A 23,459-nucleotide genomic window follows, 5' to 3' on the forward strand; every position below is an offset into this window, starting at 1 on the left:
ATGTGTGGGGTTGGGGGCAGGATGCCAAGTTCTGCAATAATGACCAGGTATGAGGTGCCCAGTGAGTCAGGTGTCAGAGCCAGCTCCTCAGAGCTAGAATCCAGTAAACAATTCATTATTGAGGTTAAAGGGTGAGAACAAGATATATAAGCTAGGGATACAATAGGTAATCAGACTAAAGTTCAGGTAGGAACAAAATCAAGGACTCCCTGCTGATGCAATGAGCCATGGCTGGGGAAGTTGAAAAGAAGAGACAATTGTTTGTGGATAGAATTGACAAATATCTGTTTGAAAAGTTGCTCTTGCCCACAGAAATTGGAAGAGTGACAAGGCAAGAAGCAGGCAGAGGTAAGACAAACTAACTCAGTGTTCTCTCAGTGAGGTTAAATTTTACCTAAAAGGTAAAATGTCAAAGGCTACTACTTAACAAATCAATTTGTGGATCCACAAGCAACTACATCTAAAAGCAGTCTATGGTAGGGCCAAGGGTTTTGCTAGGACCATGGTAATTTAATTTTCTTTACATGCAATGAGAACCATTTGAAAATAAAATAACAACAACAAAAAAATAAGATCTTAAGTGCTTTATGAGTAGACGGAATATCCTAAATCTTGTAATTACATTTTATTTTATATAGGCATATGTAAAAAGTTAAACAGCTGTACTTATTTTCACACATGACTAAATTTTTTTAGTGAAATAAGTTATGTCAGTAAAAACTTCCCTTCTGAAAGAATATCCTCTCTCATGGATATCCTTATTGATTTTTCCCAACAACTCTCATATTTTACAAAAAATTAGTATTTTGCTCATTCGTTAAAAATCCTCTCTTTAAACTGATGTGTTCTACTGAGTCACAGTCATGGTTAATAATCAACAGGGGGAAAATTGGGTGCTAAAAGTTATTGTGACACTGAGGTTTGGGAAATTGTTAGATAGCAGTTTGGAATTTAAAAGAAAAACTACGTTAAAAATGGTATCTGCCAGATTCAAGCTAATATGTCTAAACTTAAATATTTACTTAAAACTAAGACATTCCATCATTGTGTTTTAATTTATTTATGCACTTTAAAAACTTCTTTGCATATTTTATGTCATACCCAAATGAATGCTGGCAAAATGAAACCTACCCTTTTATTGAACAGACATTACATTAAAACAAACAAAATGCAAATCACCCATTGTACCACATTGGAATAATCTAGAGATCTTCTATTTCAGAAATGACTATTTACAGATCCATGGTCAGGGAAGATTACGCACAATGAATTGACACATGAAGGAGAAATAAAGACAATAATTTGAATATAATCATAATCAACATAATAAGTATTCACAAAATAAATTAATTATTTTAAAATTTGGTTAATAGGATTTAAGCAAATAAAGTTAATATAGAATTCTGCGTTTTTATAGGTAACATAATTAAAATGTCATTAAGGCTCATTGTTAGTTTCATTGGGAAATTACCTTTTCATTGCATCTGTCCAGGCTGAATACAATTCATTTTATTGTTTGTTATAACTCAGTTCTTATGGTTTTATGAAAGCGTAAGTAGTAGTTTCACCTTGGCTCTACCCTGTGTAATACTACATCACAAACTCATTTAAATAGTGATATTAATGATTTTAGAAATCACTACAAATGGTTGACAGCATCGTTGTCGTTAATGTCTCAAGGGAGCCATACAAGAGAGTTTTATCAGCCTGAGGCTGAGGTATTTGATGAAGTAATAACAAACTAGCTCTGAATTGTCTTTCATTACCCTTTATCTCTCCTAGAGAGAATATAATCTTATTCAAATTATAATGGCTTTTGTTATCAATGAGCTTTACTATTTATTTACCTGCATCCAGACATGCAAATGCACACACATTCTGCTTTTTCAACCTACCTGTAATGAAATTTCTTCACTATCAGAATCATGCACAATCACAAATTACAAACTAGTTACTACTGTAATTTGCTTAGCATAAAAAAAAAACAAAAAACTCTACTCATTCTTTTAATGTACTATCTTGATTAAAGGACTAAAATCCAATCATTTGGGTTGAAATACAGTATTTACTAAAAACTTTTAAGGCAAGATTACTTTTTCAATTTGGAAGCAGTTTTGTTTTTCTCTTAAGCAAAATTTAAAGTTGAATTGCAGTAAGTCCAACTTAGGTTATCAGCACAGAACACTTGATAACTAAGTATTTACTTTTTGCTTTAGCTTAGTTATCATTATAACAGTATTCTTTATATTTGTATAAGCTAGGTAATTTCAAAGAGCTTTCATTCTCTTTATCGATTTTACCCCCTTAACCAATCTGTAAAGTAGGGCAAATAAGTATAAATATGTACAATTGACAGAGAGGAACTACAATTCAGAGAAGTGCTTTGATGTCCTATAAAGAGATTCAAAGACAATGATGATAATGATGATACCATGATTGTGAAAGATTTTGCTTACCTTGGTTCTGTTATCAACTCAAATAGAGATTGCTGGTAAGAAATCAAGAGAAGGCTGAGACCTGGAAGGGCAACAATGGAAGAATTAGTAAAGATGACTACGAACAAAGATGTGTCATTAGAGACCAAGGCTAAGATCATTCACACTCTAGTATTCCCAGTTACTATGTATGGATGCAAAAGTTGGACAGTGAAGAAGGCTGATAGGAAAAGAATTAATTAATTAGAAATATGGTGTTGGAGGACAGCGCTATGGATACCCTGGACTGCCAAAAAAAAAAAAATGTACAAGTGGGACCGAGAGCAAATTAAACCTGAAACATCACTGGAGGCAAAAATGACAAAAACTGAAGCTGTCCTATTTCAGTCACATCATGAAAGGCAGGGTCCTTGGAAAAGAGAATAATGCTGGGGAAGACAAGGCATCAAGAAAAGAGGATGACCAAATATGAGATGAATTGACTCCATAAAAGAATCGATAATCGTGAATCTACAAAGCTGAGCAGGGCTGAGTTCAGGACAGTGTGGGCATCACTTATTCATAAGGTCACCAGGAGTCAGAGCCAACTCAATGACATGTAACACACAAAAGAGAATCAAGGCAACAGTGTTCCTTGGGCCAATTCTCTTTTCTTTCTGTCCAGTGGGCTTTTGACCTTGAGAATAACTCTGTCTTGTCTCTTATAATGTATGTTAATTAACAATGCAAAAAATAATTCTTACAATGAAGTTAATGGTAATCTGTAAACTAAAGCCATTTTTCCATTGATTCATTTATATACCATATATTTACTAACTACTTCCTTTGTGCCAGACACTGTTCTAGTTACAAAAGATAAGGCAGTGATTAAATACACAAGAATTTCTACCTTCATGCTATTACAATGAAGGTGACAAGTGTGTAAACACTATGGAAAAAAAAACTAAAAAATTATGTAAGGTAGGTGAAAATTGCTTAGGGATTCTTTTTAATTCAAAAAGTGTAATTGGGTAGGCCTGAATGAGATAGTAATAGACTGAGAAGGAGATGAGATAGTAAACCACTTTATAAAAGAAAAGTATTTGTAATAATAACTTCCAAATGGTTTACCATTTTCTATTTTGCAATATGTTTTTGATATGTCATCAGATTTGATCCCCTCAGTAACCTTATGAAATAGACAGGACAATTGTGACTACCCCCATATTTTAGATGAGAAAACACATTTGAAGAAGTTGAGTCATAAACTACACCTGCATTTATTTTTTCTTACCAGGACATATTTTAATCTTTTAATATTCTGTAGGCAAATGTACTAGTTTCATTTAAAATTTTTTTTTAATTCAATGTGCCTTCCTAAAATTAAAATGTTAATATACTAGTCAATGACATCTACAAAGGCAGGATTGTGTCTGTTTTATTCATTAATGATTCCATCTCATTAAGCTCATTAGTCCCCACTACACTGTACTTTTTCCTGGCTCTAAAATATACCCTTTAACTCTTTTCCTGACTGGTAGGTAGTTCCATACTTGCTCACCATACTCTGTTTTCCATCTTTCCATTTTGACATCAGTCCTGTCTTTACAGTTGCCGTTTTCTCGTATTCTCAGATGGCAGACACCTGTTTATCATCTGAGTCTTAATTCTGTTATCACACTCAGATTATTTATTGTCTACCTACTTCTAAGTAGCCTGAGAGCAGAGACACTGGCACCATGACCACAGTGGTGTTTTCAACTCTCAGAACTTGACAAAGCACATTGTAATCACCTCGTGTTTGTTGTGCTAATGAATGAATAATAGATATCAAGTCATCTCACAACTCCAAACATGTTCTAAGCATCAGTAACTAGAGAAAGCGTTTGGAATTCATAAAACTAATGTTCATTATATCAGGTTCTTTTCTTAGCATTAAATGATTTAAATGCCATTACTATTATCATTTTTCAGATCTGAAAAATGAGACACAGAGAACATACCTCTAACAGTCAATAACTCTCAGCACCAAGATTTAGGTACATAGTCTTAAACACTTCACTCTATGAAATTCCTCTTGACACTATCCCAAAAGATTATGAACATTTTCTTTGGAACATTATAATTATGATTATTATAACTACAATATTTCCTTTGAAAGAGCATGACTATTTCCAACACATTGCACAAGTCTAGGCAGTGCCATTTGCATTTTTATTACATGAACATAGAAATAATATGAATAAATTCCCTTGGAGTGAGCAACGTGAAGTTCATTGTTTTATTTGGAATACCTTGAACAACTTATATTTTCCTCCTAATTCTACTACCTTCTGCTCTTTCTGCCTAATAAGTAGTTAAATACTCGTCCACATACTTTATTTGTAATTTGCAATTCACCACTAGAAAAACAAGTTAGTAAAGTGTAACTATAGAAAAAAAATGAGTATCTTAATTCTATAATGTTTATATTTAAGTATGCATTGAAAAGCTTGGATTTATACTTGGAGGAAGGAGGAAGTCACATCAAAATCATTATACAAACACCAGTGAGAATTGCTAAGAAAACAAGAAAACTTTCTAAAGTATATATCTGCCTACGTTTTAAAATTAATAATTTGAAACTCTTCTTTCAGCATCATAAATATTAGTTATCAGATAAATTGGATTATTGAGTGGGGAGAGAGGAAGACTTATACAAGACTTTTCCACATGTTATAAAAATGTGAACTCTTCTTTGTCTTAAGGCAAGAGTAAAGATGTAAGTAGAGAAAGCAAGTCATTAACTTGCAAGCATCATGAGGATTTACACAATGCCTTTGAGCTCTGTACCCTGCATCCAGTATGTAGGAAACAGTAGAAGTGCGCAATGATTTTTCAGTGATCTATATGAGAGTCATTCAAAGTGCATTCTGCAGAGCACATTAGTAGGATCTTAAAAAGTGTTATACAAAACAAGATTTCTATGGCAGATCCATTTAGAAAATGCTTAAATAAAGTTAAGTATTATTTCTGAAAAACTTTTCAGAACTTTTAGTATACCAACGTGAGTTGTAAGTACTCAAAAGTCAGTTATAGGTTGCAGTGTTCCAAGTTAACTTAAATTAAAAATTATGTTTTCATAAAAAAGAATGACATGCCTTGAAGTTTACTTGGGAGTGCTGATTATTCTGATTAGTAATGATAGGAAAAGCAAATTAGCCTATCTCATTCACCAGTTAATAATATGAGTACGAGGGTGGTTGTGATGGATAGAAGGTAATTGGAAAGAACTGACTGGGCAGAATTTTGATGAGAAATTGACAATTCCTACAGGTAAGATTCTCTATATTCACTATAGGTTATATTAAATTGCAATCATCTTTTTAAAAAATAGGGTAGACTGAAAGGAGGGAGAGATCCAAAATGGCGTAGTAGATAAACACTGTGCCTGTGTCTTTCCAAAAACACATTGATATTACAATTAAATTATAGAATAATCAACTTGGAGAACCATCTGAAGTCTAGCTGCACAGCAGTCCTATAACTAAAAATATAAAAAATAAGCCATGTAGAGACTGGTAAGAGAGGTGGAGACGTGAAACAGGCCCCAAACCTCCCTGTGGCGGTTGAGAATCAGACAGATACCTCAGGCATGGAAATTCCCTCCCGAGGACAAAGGGAACCCAGCCCTCCACACCAGACTCCCCAACCAGAGTACTGGTGTGGGGAAGAGGAGCCCCCACAACATCTGATTGTGAAAAACAGGGGGAATTCCAAAATTTTGGGTGAGATAGAAGGCTGTGGAAAACCAAGAAGTCCTCTTCAAAGGCCCAAGCACAGACTCACTCGCAAACACTCACCTTGGGCTCCAGCGGAGTGACAGTGACTCAGGAGGGCCTCAGGGACATACGGGTGGAGGGGGCAGATTGAGGAGTGTAGCTTCAGGGGGAGGACTACAGGACAGTGAACATTTTCTCTGTAAAAGGGCTCTCCCTATGCAGCGGCAGGTGGGTGCCATCTTTAATGTTTTGACACCGCCCCTACAGGCCAAATCTGAATCTGATTGGCCGAGTGAGCTCCACTGTTCTGCCCTGTTGACTCAGGTGGAACCCCACCCCACCCAACTCATGCACCTCCGGAAGTACTTTCTCAGCAAGCAGCTAATCCCGCTCACATTGCTCTCTTTCTTGGAAAACTACTGGAGACAACAGGTGGGTGGTGACTGACCATGGTGTGCTCTGAGACTTTTGCTGAGACACTCCAGGCTCAGCACTGCCTCTAAACCGGAGTCTACATTAACCTAGTGACCACAGCTCTTTCCAATCTAGTGATTCCCTGAGACGCTGACTCACTTAAATTCAGTTACTGCACAAGGCTTTATCAGTAGCTGAACCTTAACGGACAGCAGGTGGCAGCAGGCTTTGGGGTGTCCTGGCTTTTTGCAGAGCTACCCTAGGCCCGGTACTTGTGGCAGATGTCCTTAGTTCACAGGGTGGCTTCTTTCACGTGCCTCCAGGTATATCACAGGGAGCAAACAACTGCAGACCACTTGTAGCTCCTAACAGGTAGCCCCAGGCTAGTCACACGCAGTGGCTGACATAGATGGGCACTGCATTCCCTCCCAAGAGACCCCATATCCAATATACTTGGAGGTTGGCTTCAGACCATAGCAGAGCACCACCCAATTAGCCCCACAAGTGGCAGACACAAAGAGTGGTCTCAAGAGGCACCAGAGCCTGCTGGAGCAAATCCCACTCAGTGGGTTAACTCCTGCACAGCAGCCCATAAGCTGCAGATATGGCCCACTCGCAGCCAGTCAGCCTGAGGGTCAATCCCACCCACGGACATGCCAATAGCAATCAAAGCTCAATTATGACAGGAGAGCATACATAACCCACACAAGGGACACTCTTCAAGTACCCAGAGCAGACGACCAGGGAGACTGTGCCCCTGGGCCCCACAGGACACCTACTACATAAGATCATCCAGCGAAGACGGGGAGGCATAGAAGCCCTACCTAATAGATAGAAACAAACAGAAAGGAATCCAAAATGAGGAAACAAAGAAATGCATCCCAAATGAAAAAACAAGAGAAAACTCCAGAAAAAAATAATTAAATGAAACGGAGGCAAGCAACCTACCAGAGACAGAGTTCAAAACAATGTTCATAAGGATGCTTAAGGAACTTAGTGAGAGCTTCAATAAAGAGACAGCAAGCATAAAAGAGGACATAGAAACCATAAAAGAGGACCAGTCAGAGGTGAAGAATACAATAACTAGAATGAAGAATTCACTAGAAGGAATCACCAGCAAACTAGATGAAGCATTGGGTCGAATAGGGCTTTGGAAGACAAGGTAGCAGAAAACACCCAATCAGGAGAGGAAAAAAAATCCAATAAAATGAGGATAGTTTAAGAGACCTCTGGGACAACATCAAGAGTAACAACATTCACATCATATGGGATACCAGAAGGAGAAGGGAGAAAGCAAGAGATTGAGAACATATTTGAAGAAATAATGACTGAAAACTTTCCTAACCTGGCAAAGGAAATAAACATGCAAGTCCAAGAAGCACAAAGTGTCCTATACAGGATGAACCCAAACGGACCCACACAAAGACACATCATAATTGAAATGACAAAGATTAAAGACAAAGAATTATAAAAGCAGCAAAAGAAAGGCAACTAGTAATTTATAAGGGAGCTCCCTTAAGACTGTCAATTGATTTCTCAACAGAAACCTTGCAGGCCAGAAGGGATTGGTACAAATATTCAATGTAATGAAAAGCAAGGACCTACAACAAAGATTACCCAGCAAAGCTATCATTTAAAATCGAAGGACAGATAAAGAGCTTCCCAGAGAAGAAAAAGCTTAATGAGTTCATCACCACCAAACCAGTATTACAAGGAATGTTAGAAGGACTTCTTTAAGATGGAAAAAAAAACATCAAAATTTTGAATAATAAAATGGCGGTAGCTACATATCTATCAACAATTACTTTTAATGTACATGGATTAAATGCTGCAATGAAAAGACATCATGGGGGGGGCAGTTAGCTCGGTTGGTTAGAGTGTGGTGCTGGTAGCACCAAGGTTGCCAGTTCAATCCCTGCATGGGCCACTGTGAGCTGCGCCCTCCTTAAAAAAAAAAAAAAAAAAAAAAAAAAAAAGACATGGTAGGACTGAATGGATAAGAAAACGAAACCTTTACATATGCTGCCTAAAAGACTCACGTCAGATTGAAAGACACATACAGACGGAAAGTAAAGAAATAGGGAAAGATATTTCATGAAAATGGAAATAAAAAAAACAAAAACAAAACAAAAACAAAAAGCTGGTGTAGCAGTACTTACACTACACAAAGTAGACTTTAAAACAAAGGCTATAAAAAGAGACAATGAAGGACCCAGTGATCCCACTTCAGAGTTTTTATTCAAAGAAACCCAAGCTACTATGAGAGGACAGATGTATCTACATGTTCATTGTTTACAATGGCCAAGACGTGGAGGCAGCTGGGGTGTCCTTTGATGGATGAATGGATAAAAAGGAGGTGGTACATATATACAATGCAATATTGCTGGGCCATGGAAGGGAATGGGTTCTTGATATCTGTGACAGCATGGATAGACCTGGAGGATACTGTGCTGAGTGGAGTGTAAGACAGAAAAAGACAGATGAAATGTGATTACACTTATAGGTGGAATCTAAGAACAAAATTAACAAGCAAAACAGAAACAACTCAGAGGTACAGAAAACAATGTGATGGTTACCAGATGGCAGGGACATTGGGATGTGGATGAAAGAAGGGAAAGGGATTAAGTACAAATTGGTTGTTACAAAGTATTTATGGTGATGTGGGTTACAGGATAAGGGATATACCTAGTCAGTAATATTGTAATAACTATATATGGTGTCAGATAGGTACTAAATGTGTTGGGGTGATAGATGGGAGGGGCTTGGGGGCAGGATGAAAAAGGTGAAGGAATTAAAAAGTACAAATTGGTAGTCACAAAATAGTCATTGGGATGTAAAGTAAAGCATAGGGAATACAGTGAATGACAGTGTAATAACTATGTATAGTGCCAGGTGGCTACTAGACTAGGCAGAGGGCTCACTTCTTAAATTACATAAATGTCTAACCACTATGCTGTACACCTGAAATTAATATAAAATGTTATTGAATGTCAACTGTAATTGATAAATGTAAAAAGGGGGAAGAGGGGAAGGGGAATAAGTTGTCCAAATATCCAGGTATAAAATAAATAAGTCATGGGGATATAATGTACAGAATGGAGGATATAGTCAATAATATTGTGATAGCATAGTAGTACAGTGTCAGACTGTTGGTGGACTTATCATGGTGATCACTTCTTTAGGTATACAAATGTTGAATAACTATTGTGTACCCCTGAAACTAATATCATATTGTATGTTAGCTGTATTTTTAATAAAAATCTTAAAACAAATTAGAGTAAATCAAGCTGTAGTTGAGGATGTTAAGATGGTTTCTAAAACTGTATTTTAAAAGGATCTTTTTAAAGCTAGATATATATATTTCTTTTAATTCTGTTTTAAATTAATGATTGTTTTGTGTATGATTAGAAAGATTTGTAAAAAAAAAAAATCATTATTGTTTTTGAAAAGTATGTGTATCTTATAAGCTCTATTTTGCACTTAAATGACAAACTTAACTTTAGACCTGAGATCACTCTAAGAATAGATACCATTTTATCAAAGAGCAATTTTTCTCAAATGTAGATAATGGTACCTAAGACGAATGAGCATCTGAAATTCTAATTTGTGCACTCAGTCTATAAATTAGCAGGACAGATTAAAATTCTCTAGGTAGGTCTCTTCGTATCTCTGGGATATATGACAAATAACATACTAAGCAGACAAGTATGAAATCTTATTTTATAGAATTTTTTAAGTCTTTGAAATAAAGAGAATGATACCGAACACATGAAAGATCAAATGACAAATAAATAAAAGATCAAATAAATGAAAGATCAAATGAGAACACTGTTACCTCACACTTCCCATCTAGCCCACAAGCAAGTCCATAGGCTTCCTTAAACTATAATAAAATGAGAAAAACCTAAGAACTTCTGAAGACTTTTACATGTTAGAGTATCATTTAGAGGAAGAGAGAGAGAGAGAGAGAGAGAGAGAGAGAGAGAGAGAGAGAGAGAGAGAGAGAGAGAGAGAGAGAATATGCTACATCTGGGGACTAGAGTGAAGCAAAACAAGAGAATAGGAAGTAATTTAGATCAATCTCAGACTACTCAAAGGCAAGACTAATTTAGTCTTGGTGGCCTAATTTTAATTACCCAGAAAATCAAACTCTCTGCCTACTTATGTTTTAAAAGATATCAAAAGCCTCTATGCTTTCCTTTCTACAAAAGAATGAGAGCATTTTTCTAAGCAGTCCTTGTTTTGTAAAGAAATGTTTATAAAAATATGACTCAAAAGTTAATGTTCTTCAAAGATTTGTGAATTCCCTCAGTGGTCTCTGACACTCTGAAATTAAGTGCAAAATGTTATATATGCAAATATGGAAAAATTTTAAGTGACCTAATGTAGTGATCTCCAGATTATCTAAAACTTCTGTGATCCAAAAAACAAGAAACAAAAGAAATTCTATAACTATAACTGCTCAATTTCATGCTATATCATATATGAAAATTATTCTTTCTGCATTATAGTTATACTTCCTATGTGCATGAGAAAATTCCTATGTTCGTCTGATCTGGCCATGTTCTCTTCATGATGATTAATTTCACTGCATAATCATGATTTATTCACCGCTTGTTTCTGTTATACTTTAATAAAATACATACTTAAAAAAAAAAACTTATTAGTTTGGTGCAAAAGTCATGCGGTTTTTGCCATTATTTTCAACCTGTTAAACCGCAATTACTTTTGCACCAACCTAATATCACTGACTCATGTTGTGAAAACACCAATATCAGTAGTCAGGGTCCAGTTGGAGCTAACAGAAACTGTTCTGGTCTACAGAAAAACTCTTTGGGTAGCTATTATAGAAATTTTATAACATTTCCCTGTCAAATGGACCTTTATCCATTTAAGCCTTGCTAGAAGGTGATAATACTATTTGATATACAACCTCATTTAACATTGTATCCCACCCAGGAAAACTAGGAAAAGATGCCATACATGTATAGACATTGTTAAAGCAAGGTTGCGCAATAACATAACAAACATAAAAATGTGGCGGTGTAATGGAAATTAAATGTGTCCAGACCCTCAATTATTAAAACAAGTATCTGCAGTTCTCAAAATTGCTGAAAGGAAGTGTGTCTTCATCTCCACCCCTGTTCCTCTCCACTCTGAATTTCAGTCATTATTCCATATCCAGGAAGATGTAAGATACAGTAGAAGACCGCTGGCCAGTAGGGCTTACAAATGAATGCTCCTGATGCCACCTCTGGTGATTTCTAGTGTGCCCATTTCTGCTTGCTCATTTCTGACCTGTCTCACATTGAGAATCTTGGGTGTGTGTGTGTGTGTGTGTGTGTGTGTGTGTGTGTGGTGTGGAGGAGGGAGTGTCGGAAAGCAGTAGGAATAACAAAAACTCTTTTATTCTAGTAATCTCAGAATTTTTCTCAAATTTTTTCTCAAATTTTTCTCCCTACTACTATCAGAAAATAACAGAAAGTCTTACTGAGGAGGAATAATATACGCCTGGTTTGGAATTTAGGCTCCAGCTCTTTCTAATGCATCACCTGTGATCAATCACAGCATTTCTGAGTGTCAGAAAGGCTATTTATCCTTTAAATATAGAAACCCAACCTTCAAAGCTATTGTAAGAATTAGATAATTGCATATAACATAGGTAAAAATGCCAAGCCTCAAGGTCCACAGACAGTAGACTCAATGTATGTCAATTCCCTTCCTTCCTTCTACAGCTCTCACAAAACTGGATTTGTTCTCCCCCTAGTGGCAGACCTCCCACACTCATTATTTGCATAAATTCTCACATCAAATTCTGTTTTTACTTTCAACAATCCACACAAAAGGTCAAAAAATAAGACAGTATTATGTCCAAATTAAATACTGTGGAAAACAAACAAAATGAAAACCTTATAGAAATAAAAAGAACACAAAACTAAATTGAATAGCCAGAAAAGAATGTAAAAATGAGAAAATAAACAGCATAATTACAGAGAAGGAAGCACACGGGCTGCTTGCCCAGCCTAGATATAATTTTGGGTTCTGGTTGTCACAATTACAAGTTAAGTAGCATTATGTTGTTCATGCTTAATTTTCTTCTGAGCTGTTTAAAAGGACCAGCTCAGTGTGTTTGTTTTGTGTAGACACATCTGTTGACCCTTCCTCCATCTCATAGTTGAACAGCCAAAGTTGGTGATTACAGATTCAATCCTCTGCTTAGAAATAAGACTGCTTTATAAGAAACATTTGATTCTATATTGCAAAAATCTCTTCTGTAATTTCAAACATTGTAAACCAAGTTGTTAATGTGGCCAGATTTATTTCTTTTGGTGTACTTTTTGGGGGTCAGATTTTAAGAGTTAGACACAAGGTGACTTCTTTATTCTTATTAGACATAAGCTTAACAGTGTTATCTATTCACTTATACTTTTTATTTTTATTTTACAAACACATTAAAAGCAAGCAAAATTTTTAAAATTTCTAATCGGCACAAGTGGATTAAAATCCCCATTTACTTGTGACTTCAAAGTTGAATTCTTTTAAGGAGAATAAATTTTATCTGGATATATTTTTGAGAAATGGAGACTTTTGTAACACCTTTCATATCTATATTCAAATATCTCTTAAACACCTTGAAAAATTCATATTGATTAATTGAACTAATGTTTATTAAATAAAGTTTTCTTGAGAAAAATTCCTAGGAGATAATTGATTTTGGAATTACAGAATTAGCTATTTGGTGATGACTTTATTCCTATTTCCCTCCATTTTCACTTCATTTGTTGTCTTTCACAGATAAGAAACATTCAGTTCAGGTATATCAATAGGTTTTATTACAAACACACACACACACACACACACACACACACACACACAAAAACAGATTTTATCATCACCTAGTCTATCAATTTAATTAGAAATATTGAAATGTGCTATATCCCTGTTAAATTTAAGACTGTGGAAAATAGCTCATTTTTCAAGTTCTTCAAATTCCTATACAACTACTACTTCAAAAAATGAATCATTTTTCACATTTTAATGGGATCAGAGAAAGAAAATTTGGGCATTTATATTTTTAAACAAATAATCTTGAGTTTTTTAGTAAGGTCTGATCACATTTAACATTTGGTTTTAATCCTGCAAATCATAGCACTATATTAGAGACATAAACCCCATTTTTAGCCAACAAAATAGGCCAAGAAGCCCTCAGTATGTTACACTATCAAATGGGCTGAAAAATTGCAGGTGGTTAAAACCAAATGGTTTATTTTCTTTTTTAAGTAACACTTCAGGGTACGGGTCTCCTCTGTCGTTCAGGGACCCTGACTAATGCTTTATTTTCATCTTTAATACATGACTTCAAAATTTCCCTTGGCATCACCATTAAAATCAACCAGAAAAGGGGAGAAAACATAAAGCCAATGAGCGGTACAGCATTTCCACTAGAAAAAAGCCAGAATGCAGTACCATGACCACAGCTATCTGTGCATGGGAAATATAGGCTAGTTATGTGCCCAGGAAGAAAAAATTATGGTGAACAGTTAACAATCTCTGCCATAGCCTGACCTCTAGTAATCAAATATCCATTTGTACGTTTTTTCCCACATATGGAACATGCTGACTCTCCTTTTTAAGAAGAAAATCTGAAGTCCTATCTAAAATAAGACAAGTTATATCTTCTTCTCCAACATGCAATATTTGTGCCTCCTCTTTTTGGAGAAGTTTGCTTGATTAGACTTGAGTTGGCTTTCTGGTAGAAATTTCCAGAGCTCCCAGCTCCTCTGGTTAATGGGCTCTTTGTTATAGTTTACTTCTTAGCCATATCTGAAGAGGGTATTTAGGAGTATGCTTGATTTGGGGGTTGCTCAGATTTTGTAACCCAATTCCAAATTACAGAAATTTGGAAGCTTATGTTGATTTTAAGGCTTGAATATTCTAAAGCTGTTTTAGAACACAACAGTGGTTTTCTTAGATTGATTAGTAGTTTTCCCTAATATCAATTATATGTTCAATCTATTTGTGTCCAGTAACTTTCACATGCACAAGTCAGAAAAAAATTCTTCCCAGACAATTTCCAACTCTGTTTGTTTCACTGTCTCTTCCATGTCCCTGTTCTTCAAATTAATGGCAACTACTCAGCCACATTGAGTCATCTACAGAATGGGAGACACAGTCTTCTATACATAAACTTATGACTTTTTAAATATATTTGAAAGATTTCTTCATTGAAGTTTTAATTGTCAGCTATATTTTGAATTTGTGACGTTGTTAAATAGGAAAAGTTTGAATGATTTAAATGCTATGTGGAACGTACAGTTCAAATAGGCAAAGAATTGTGCATTTACCAGTTTATAGAATAACTATTTTATAGATATTTAGGGATAAGTGCACAAACACAATGATTTTAGAACATTCATTAATATTCTCTCTAATTAAAGTTAAATCTTGCTCACAGGGAATACGTATTTCACCATATGTACTGATGCACACTTATGGGAGGCTAGATCCAGTGCGAAGTAGAGCAGAACATTTCTATTTTAAATATTATGTAATTCTCTGTTACTGTCTTAAATTGGAAAAGAAGTAATTTGATAGAATGAGGTCACCAAAGCAACAAGAGTGACCGAGAACCAGTTGGTAAATAAGGAAAGATTGCCAAATAAAGTCAGAATACGTTTGACAAACTTGGCTTTCTATAATAAATGGCAAATTACATTATTTGAGAAAATCAGAAATACAATATTTATGAAACAATAATATCCTGACATGAGCACAAAAATAGAGATTCACTGTCACACACATGTATATAAGCAAAATCATCATATACAAAATTGGCAAACACAAAACCATATAAAATCTATTTCTATCCCATAGAAATATTTCCAAAATATTTCCTAACTTCTCACCAAAAAAGTAGTCTTTCTTATAGAGTGTGATAATAAAACTATGCCCGAGGAGAGCAATTCAAATTTAGAGAATGCCATATCCATATTCTGTTCCCTCATAAATGCAGGCATTGAAGTAAAAGGTCAGAGTTAGGAACTATGACTTGAAATCAGGAATTCACTTTTCCATCTTCAAATGCTAGTTAGAAAAATTAACTTCAAATTCGTATTAATGAAGTCCTGCAATTAATTGTTTTCTAGTGATTGACACTTTCCATATAATTTGTGGAATAATTACATACAATTTGTGGAATACTCATATAAAGATGTTAGTAGCTAGTTAAGACATTATCTACAATAGTATTTTGAAAACTAGTTTCTGATTTGCTCTACACTAAAGACAGCCTATCAAAATAATTGATAATGAAAGTGTCCCCAGAGTCAAGTCAACACAATGGATCTAAAAAGCCTTCCCAAATGCAAATGGCTCAAGTATGACAACATACGACCGTAAATAAAATTATACTACGAAACATGCTAGAAGGAGACAGCCAAGAGTGAAATTCCTCTGAAACAGGAAACAAGAGGATTTGGCAATCAGGAAGACTTAAGTTCTAATTGTTGCTTCACTTCTTGCAACCTAAGTTAAGTGATATTTTTTTCTTATAGCAAGAGTACTAACTCAGGGCCTCAGTAGCTAGATAAATAAAATGAGAAACATAACACTAAAATGTGTTTAGTATGTATTATTTAGTGCAGGTGGGATGAATATATTAGATAGGAATATAATCCAGAGACATAGTAGAGTTTAATTTTTGTTTAGAACTTAATTATCGTTCACTGTTCTGAGTGTATATGCAAACCTCATGTGTCCCTTTCTAAGACAAATGAGGATGAATTACATCCCTGAGTTTGGATCCCTGGAGATAAATAAGATCTTTGCTTTCTTATGAAGATGTTTTTAGGCAGTTGCAGACATGCCCAAGGTCAAGGTAATGCTACTGAGTCTATAAATTGCCTCAATGCTTTGTTATAATAACTGAAGGAAGGAAGCAGTGTAGCAGAGTCTACTTTTATCACTAATACATGATTTTGGACCAATCATTCACTTTTTAAAAAATTGTGGTTAAGAAGATACATACCATATGATCTATTTTTATCAAACTGTTAAGTGTACTGTATAGTATTATTAACTATAAATGCAATGTTGTACAGCAGGTCTTTAGAGCTTTTTCATCTTGGAAAAACCCTCATTTTTATGTTTTTTCCTCCTATGTCTCAGGGGCATGTTGGACCTAAAAGAAAGAAGTGATAAAAATATGTTTTGAATGGTATAACATGCTCTACAACGGTAAAGAATTTTGGTATTTTGGTCACTGTATTTTTGGCTGTCTGTTGGTTATCCAGAATCAGTTGTTTAGAGCACATTTTAAAACATTGATAAAAGACTTTATCATCCTGCAGTAGTATAGCTGCTACAGTGGTGAAACACATAGTTACATTATGTATAGTCAGAGGTAACAGTATTTTCCAGGGAAACTCCTTAAAATGATAGTTTCACTTTGGATGTGTCCATACATGAGGCAGAATGAACCATGCTAGATTCCTTCTTTGCTTCTGTTGAGTTACCAGGAAGCATGCAGAATGTTTTTGCTGCTGCTATTGGAATCATCCCATGATGTATGTGTCTTACATGGAGATTAGAAAGCACATAGGAGAAAGTACTCACCACTTGATAAGTGAGGATGACAAGCCTTGGTCATGTAGGTGGCTGTCTCAGCTTGGGAAGAGTAATTCTCTAGGCATTTAGAGGGAAACTGTTTTTTACTTCTATGTACCAAATGTTGTTCTTTCATCCTTTCAAAGTGAAAGAGTTACCTCATACTTATATAGTAATATTAAAGTTACAAGACTCAGATCAAGTTGAATACTTTTGTAAAACTACTCAGAGAACACAACCATAAAAGAGATGAACAACTAGAGTGGTTGCCACAAAATAAACTATATCAACCAATAATTTAACTCCAGTCTTAAAATAGGAATGGTTTTATTATTAATGTAATATATATTTCTTTAAGAATTGAGAGCTTAGAATTAAAGAATGGAACAGATGCCCCAGAAGTCATTTAATCTATACATTCAATGAGTTTTAATTAAAATCTTATATACTACTTGTAAAAACTAGTTTTGTGGTAGCTGTTGTGTGTGTTTTCTAGTTTATGGTTTCACACATACACTAGGACCTAACAGTTTCACTAGATCCTTAGAAAAATACCTTGACATAAAGGTCATTAGCTGCACAAGTAGGAAGAAATAAGGAGTTACATAAGCAACTGCATATTCTAGATAAAGAACAGATTGCATGCGTGTGTGCAGTTCTCTCATATGGGAATAAGAAACCCTTGGCAGTCTTTTAAATTCCTATTGAATAAGGTCATAGTTAGGGCTACACATGGATATACCTGAGCCTGCAAGAGAGAACTGTGTCACCTGGAGTATAAAAAAGGAAGGATGGATAAAATAGGCACCACAGCACCTGCCACCTCTTGTCAAGAAATTCACTTTCAAGGGAAACACATACAACAAATTCTAATGTAACATCGACAACTGCTGCTATAGTAGATGAGCTATTTTAGGGCCCATTTCAGCACTAAGTTATATTCAAAAGAGTCAATAATTTGAAGTCTACCAAGCACTGAAAAGCAATTTATATCTTTACTAAAATTTCTCAGATTAATGGCAAAAGACATTATTATCACATAGCACTGAGCCAAATAACCTTAAACCTACTTACCTTTGCAAATCTCCCTGTAGTCTTAAATATTACAGAAGTCTTCCTTTACTAATCTTTCTGATTCTATCCAAAACATGTCATTTCTCTTAAAACACTAATTCCAATTTTATATTATCTCCTCTACCTTTTGTGTTATTTTATACCTTGATTTAACCGCTTCCTGACTCAGCAATCTCTTTATCCATTATCACAAACAATGGTTTCAGCTAGAAACCTCCTTAGTAAGCAGCATTAAGGGAACAATTTGCTATTTGTCCATGTCGCAATAGTCGTATAAAAGTACCTTGGACTATAGGTACTTTCCTCCCTTCCTTCCTTTCATCCTTCATCCCTCTCTCCCTGTTTCCCTCCTTCCCTTTCTTCTTTTTTCTCCCCTCTCTTTCTTCCTTCTCTCTCTCTCACTCTTTCCTTCTTCCCTCCCCTCCTTCCTTCATTTCTCCTTTTATTCTTAATTTCTAGAATGTGCATTAATATCTAACAATGGATATATTGTTAGATATCCATTGTTAAATATCCTAGTCATTACAAGGCACACTTTTTGGAGGAATATAACAACAATGGAATTATATAACATTACATTTAATATTTATTAGATTTTTATCATGTGTCCATAACTTCTTAATATTTTTCTTCACTAACAGTTCTATGGAACGAAGCACAGGTCATTCACATTTTACAGTTGAGAGCACTTAGAATAATCAGCCCAAGATCATAAAACTATACAATTAGGGCAGCTTAACTCCAGAGGCTGAGCTTATAACTACGACTTTATATATTAAATCTATTATTCTTATCATCAGTATAACAATGCATGCACTCCATAAGAAACAAACAATAAACAAAGAAATATAAAATACTGAACTTTATTCCCACCGACCTCCATTTCATTACCACAGATAAATACTATGAGATTTCATGTGTGTACTTCGAAAAACTTTTCAGGTGAAAAATATACAGACACACAAAGACACAAACACATAAAATTTTATGAAAAATGTGTTAAGTAAAGCTATATCATCTTTTTATACATAGAGGAGCATGCTATGCATACTTTTATAACTTCTATTTTAAATTCCATATATTTTTAAGATTTCAAAGTCTTAGAGTAGTTTTTAATCTGCTAATAGATATTTACATTCTTTAAAAGGTTTTGTCTCTTTGTGTACATTTGCAAACTTATTACAGAATGATTGCTAAAGTTGAATTACTGAATGAAAGAGTATTTAGGTAAATTTACACATACTTTAGTACATTTATTCCCATTTTTTGGCCCTCTGACCAACACTGTTCTTAAAATTCTTCACATAAAGCACCCAAAATTTCTTAAAATGTATCACAAGGCTTTTAAATATATAGTTGCAAAAGTAAAAAAGTGTCATGTGGGAAATTACCTTCACACAAAGGTGGCCTCCAAGTATGCCAGCAGATAAGCTATCCCAGAGATCAGGGAAATGAATGACTCACAGAAAAAATGGAATGACTTGAGTCCATTTAAAGTATACAACACAAAGGAAAGTGAAAGAAATGAGTGAGTTAATAGACTTCAGAAAGGATGCAATTAAATTGAAAGGACACTGCCTGACTCTTAGAGTTTGCAACGTTCCCATATTCTCTCTGCTACATCAGCTTTTCCCACTCATGCTATGGACACAAGGACAATACCTGAGGTTTGAGTTTGTTGGACAGAGGACTCCTGGGGACACGATGGGAGTCATCAAAGGTTGCTGAAGTAAGATTACAAGAATATTGACTGTCTCGTGTATATTTAGTGTGTCGTGAATATTTAACGCCTTATGTATATTTAGTGCCTTGTGAATATTAGGCAAGTACCTCTGCATTCTTCCATCCCTCTCTATATTCACACATATATGATCTACTTAATCTTTCTAACATGTCTTACAGGTTACTAACTTACCTGTGCTTAACTCATGAGTTATCCTTTCTTCCATAGCAGAATTGAATACTTAAATAACTTCTGAAATCTGAACACTACCAGACAAAGTAATAAAACTGAGATGATTAATATTTAAAAATGAAGAGTAGATCTTGAAACAGAATATATCTTGTAAAGTATCACCTAAAAACAAAACAAAATAAACACGTCTCTTAAGTTTCAGATTTTCAACATTAGGGATTGAATCATTTCTTCTCCATATACAAGGGCTTTGTATCTTTTATAACAATGTGATTTCTGTTTACTGAAATAGCCTTTAAAACATAAAACTTAAGAGAATTCATATTACTTACTGTTACTTGTCCCCTTTTACAACAAGAATAATCCCTTGCACGTCGTGAGTTTTATTTAAATTTTACTTTTTCATCTGTGTGTTCATTTGATATCCAGAGGTGTGTGTGTGTGTGTGTGTGTGTGTGTGTGTGTTTGTGTGTGTGTGTGTGTCTGTGTGTGTGTGTCAAAGAGAATTTGTATGTGTGTAACTTACTTTTTTTAAAAACTCTTCCCAGGAAAATCAGTAAGACTTTGCTTTTTTTTCTCTCCACATTTGACAGATATAGACATGAAGATAAGAATCATGATAAGCTGTTGAATAGTTTATCTGTTTGTAGTTTAGCTTCAAATATATGACTCTAAAATTCAGAATAGATACATCACTTGGTGTAGTTCAGATAATTGATTCATAAGTCAGCTACATCAGGCAGGTTTTGATGGTATCTTTATAAATAGGCCGGAGCTTTCAAATGCCTTATGGTATCTCTTATGCTGACATGAAAGGCATTTAGAGGTTGGAATATGCTACCAGTACAACTTGTATCCTAGATACAGTTCATGAGGCCTATTAACTTCCTATAGTGCAAGTAACAAAATATCACTGAAATGTAGTACATTGAATGGTAATACAAGAAATGCTTTTATAATTGTGTTTTAAAGAAGCAGTGTAAGATAATGACTTTTATATTAGATGTTTAGTAATGAAAACACAAGCAATTTTTTGATATGTTTAAGAAAAAATAATAATAAAATAAAGGGATTACAAAGTCCAGAGACATATCCATTAGTACGTATCGCTAAAATGGTTTCTCATCCATTTGTGAGTCAGATTGAACCCTACCTTTGCAACATGCATTCACTCAGTCTGTCTTCATAATTCCAGATGCATGTACACACATTTGTTATCCTAAAATACAGTAAAGAATTAGGAGTTTGCATAGTAAGATATTTATCAAACAACTATTATCATACGTATTAGGTTCTGGACTAGAAGTAATACATTAAAAAATTTATTTAGCAATTCTAACCAGGTCCCCTATACACTATATGAATTTCTTTATGTTTTCTACAACTGCTGTGGGCACACATTCTATACCACATAGTATGCCATCATTTCCCCCCTGGGTGCTGTCCTATCCTGACTGCCAGGTCAGTTCTCACATAGGAAGAGGATTTTTTCACTAAGTTTGAAATCCTTCTTTCCAGGTCTGATCCCCCTACTTCACTCTGTACCACAAAAATATGCACCTAACCCCTATAATTCTCGAAGATATCTATATCCATTAGAAGGAAATCAGATTATGTCACCCCAAAATATGCCACTTTGGCATGTTGATTATTTTGAATTCAAGGCACTTAAAAGACAGCAAGTAAAAGGACAACCTGACCCTTTTTCATACAAAAAGTTTTTTAGCAAATATTATCTACAAACTCACAACTGGAAACACACCAGGACACCTTTGAGTGTCCCGAATGTTGAAAGTGTCACTTTCATAAGAAGAACCTCTTGGAGCATGAAGCCGGAAACTGGAGGAACCGCTGGGAACAGGTGATCACATGCTCCCTGTGCCAACAGAGCTTCCGATGGAGGATGGAGCTCCGGGTGCACATGGTGACCCACTAGGGGGAGACGCCCTACAAGTGTTCTTCCCGCTCGCAACAGACCATGAAGAAGAAGGACTTGCAGAGCCACAGAATCAAGACACATGGAGCCCCGAGGCCCCATGCTGGTCCCACCTGGGCCAAGTGATTCCTGTCCTGAGTGACACTGCAGCTGCGCGAGGCTTTCAAGCACCACGGAGAGAAGCTGTCTGTGTGCGAGGACTGCAGACACCAGGTATCGAGCCAAAATTTCCTGAAGATGCACATCATGATCTAGCACAGGAACCAGAGGCCGTGTGTGTGAGCTCTACAGCCCTGCCTTTACCCAGAAGGCCAATCTCAACATACTCCTGAGCATGCACACTGGTGAGAAGCCCTTCCAGGACCACCTTTGCGGCAAGACCTCAGCACCCAAGTCAGCCTGGACAAGCACAGCCACACCCAAACCAGCGAGAGACCCTTCTGCAGGGAGTTCTGTGAGCAGAGCTTCATGGAGCAGGGAAGCCTGCTGAGGCACGTGGCCAGCTGTCACCAGGAGGCCCCGCCCCACTTCTGTCAGATCCCTGGGAAGACAGACCTTCACAGCGATGCAATAGTCATGTGTGCACATCAGTTGCTGGGAGGGGTGAGGAAGTTCGAGTGCAGGGAGGGCAGCTGTGAGTTCATCCAGCAGGCTCACCTGCGGAGGCACATGGAGATCTATTACCTGGTGGAGGACGACAACTCCTGGCAGCACAGCCTTTCAACTCTGGTCACTGGGGACCAGAAGATGGTGGTGGTAGTGTCCCAGCTACGTGCCGGGCTGCAGGTGGGCTCGGCCAAGGTCATCGTGATGTCCCTGGCCAGAAACCATGTGTGTAGGAGAGCGTCGAAAGCCTCGCGGCGACATACAACCTTCGCTCATTATGACAGCTGTCGTACCTAAGGACTGTGACACTTAGCCCCTTCCGTCCTTCACAGCCTACTCTCCCCGAGCTTCCAATAAACAACATGACTTTACACTCTCAGAAAAAAAAAAAAAAAGGTCTTCTCAGGAAGTCCACACGTACTATGTTTCCCCGAAAATAAGACCTAACTGGAAAATAAGACCTAGCATGATTTTTCAGGATGACATTCTCTTAACATAAGTCCTAATGTGTATTTTGGAGCAAAAATGAATATAAGACCCGGTCTTATTTTCGGGGAAACAGGGTAACTCCATTTAAAATAGCCACCCTTCTTTCTCTCACTCCTGTGGCACGCCCATCCTTCTTGGCTGATTTATTTTTCTCCGTAGTCCTTATTCACTTACCTTCAACATCCTGTACAATTTACATATCTTGTTTGTCATTGTCTCTTCCCATGAAAATAAAAGCTTTATGA

The 23,459-nt window shown here is 36.0% G+C and overlaps 1 pseudogene; it reads left to right on the forward strand.

Annotated features, from left to right (window-relative positions):
• The first annotated feature begins 227 nt into the window (after positions 1-227).
• LOC117028769 (telomere zinc finger-associated protein-like) lies at positions 228-23,038 on the forward strand (annotated as a pseudogene).
• The last annotated feature ends 421 nt before the right edge of the window (positions 23,039-23,459 follow it).

This window comes from Rhinolophus ferrumequinum, chromosome 10 (genome assembly GCF_004115265.2).
Source record: "Rhinolophus ferrumequinum isolate MPI-CBG mRhiFer1 chromosome 10, mRhiFer1_v1.p, whole genome shotgun sequence".
In the NCBI taxonomy this organism is placed as follows: domain Eukaryota; kingdom Metazoa; phylum Chordata; class Mammalia; order Chiroptera; family Rhinolophidae; genus Rhinolophus; species Rhinolophus ferrumequinum.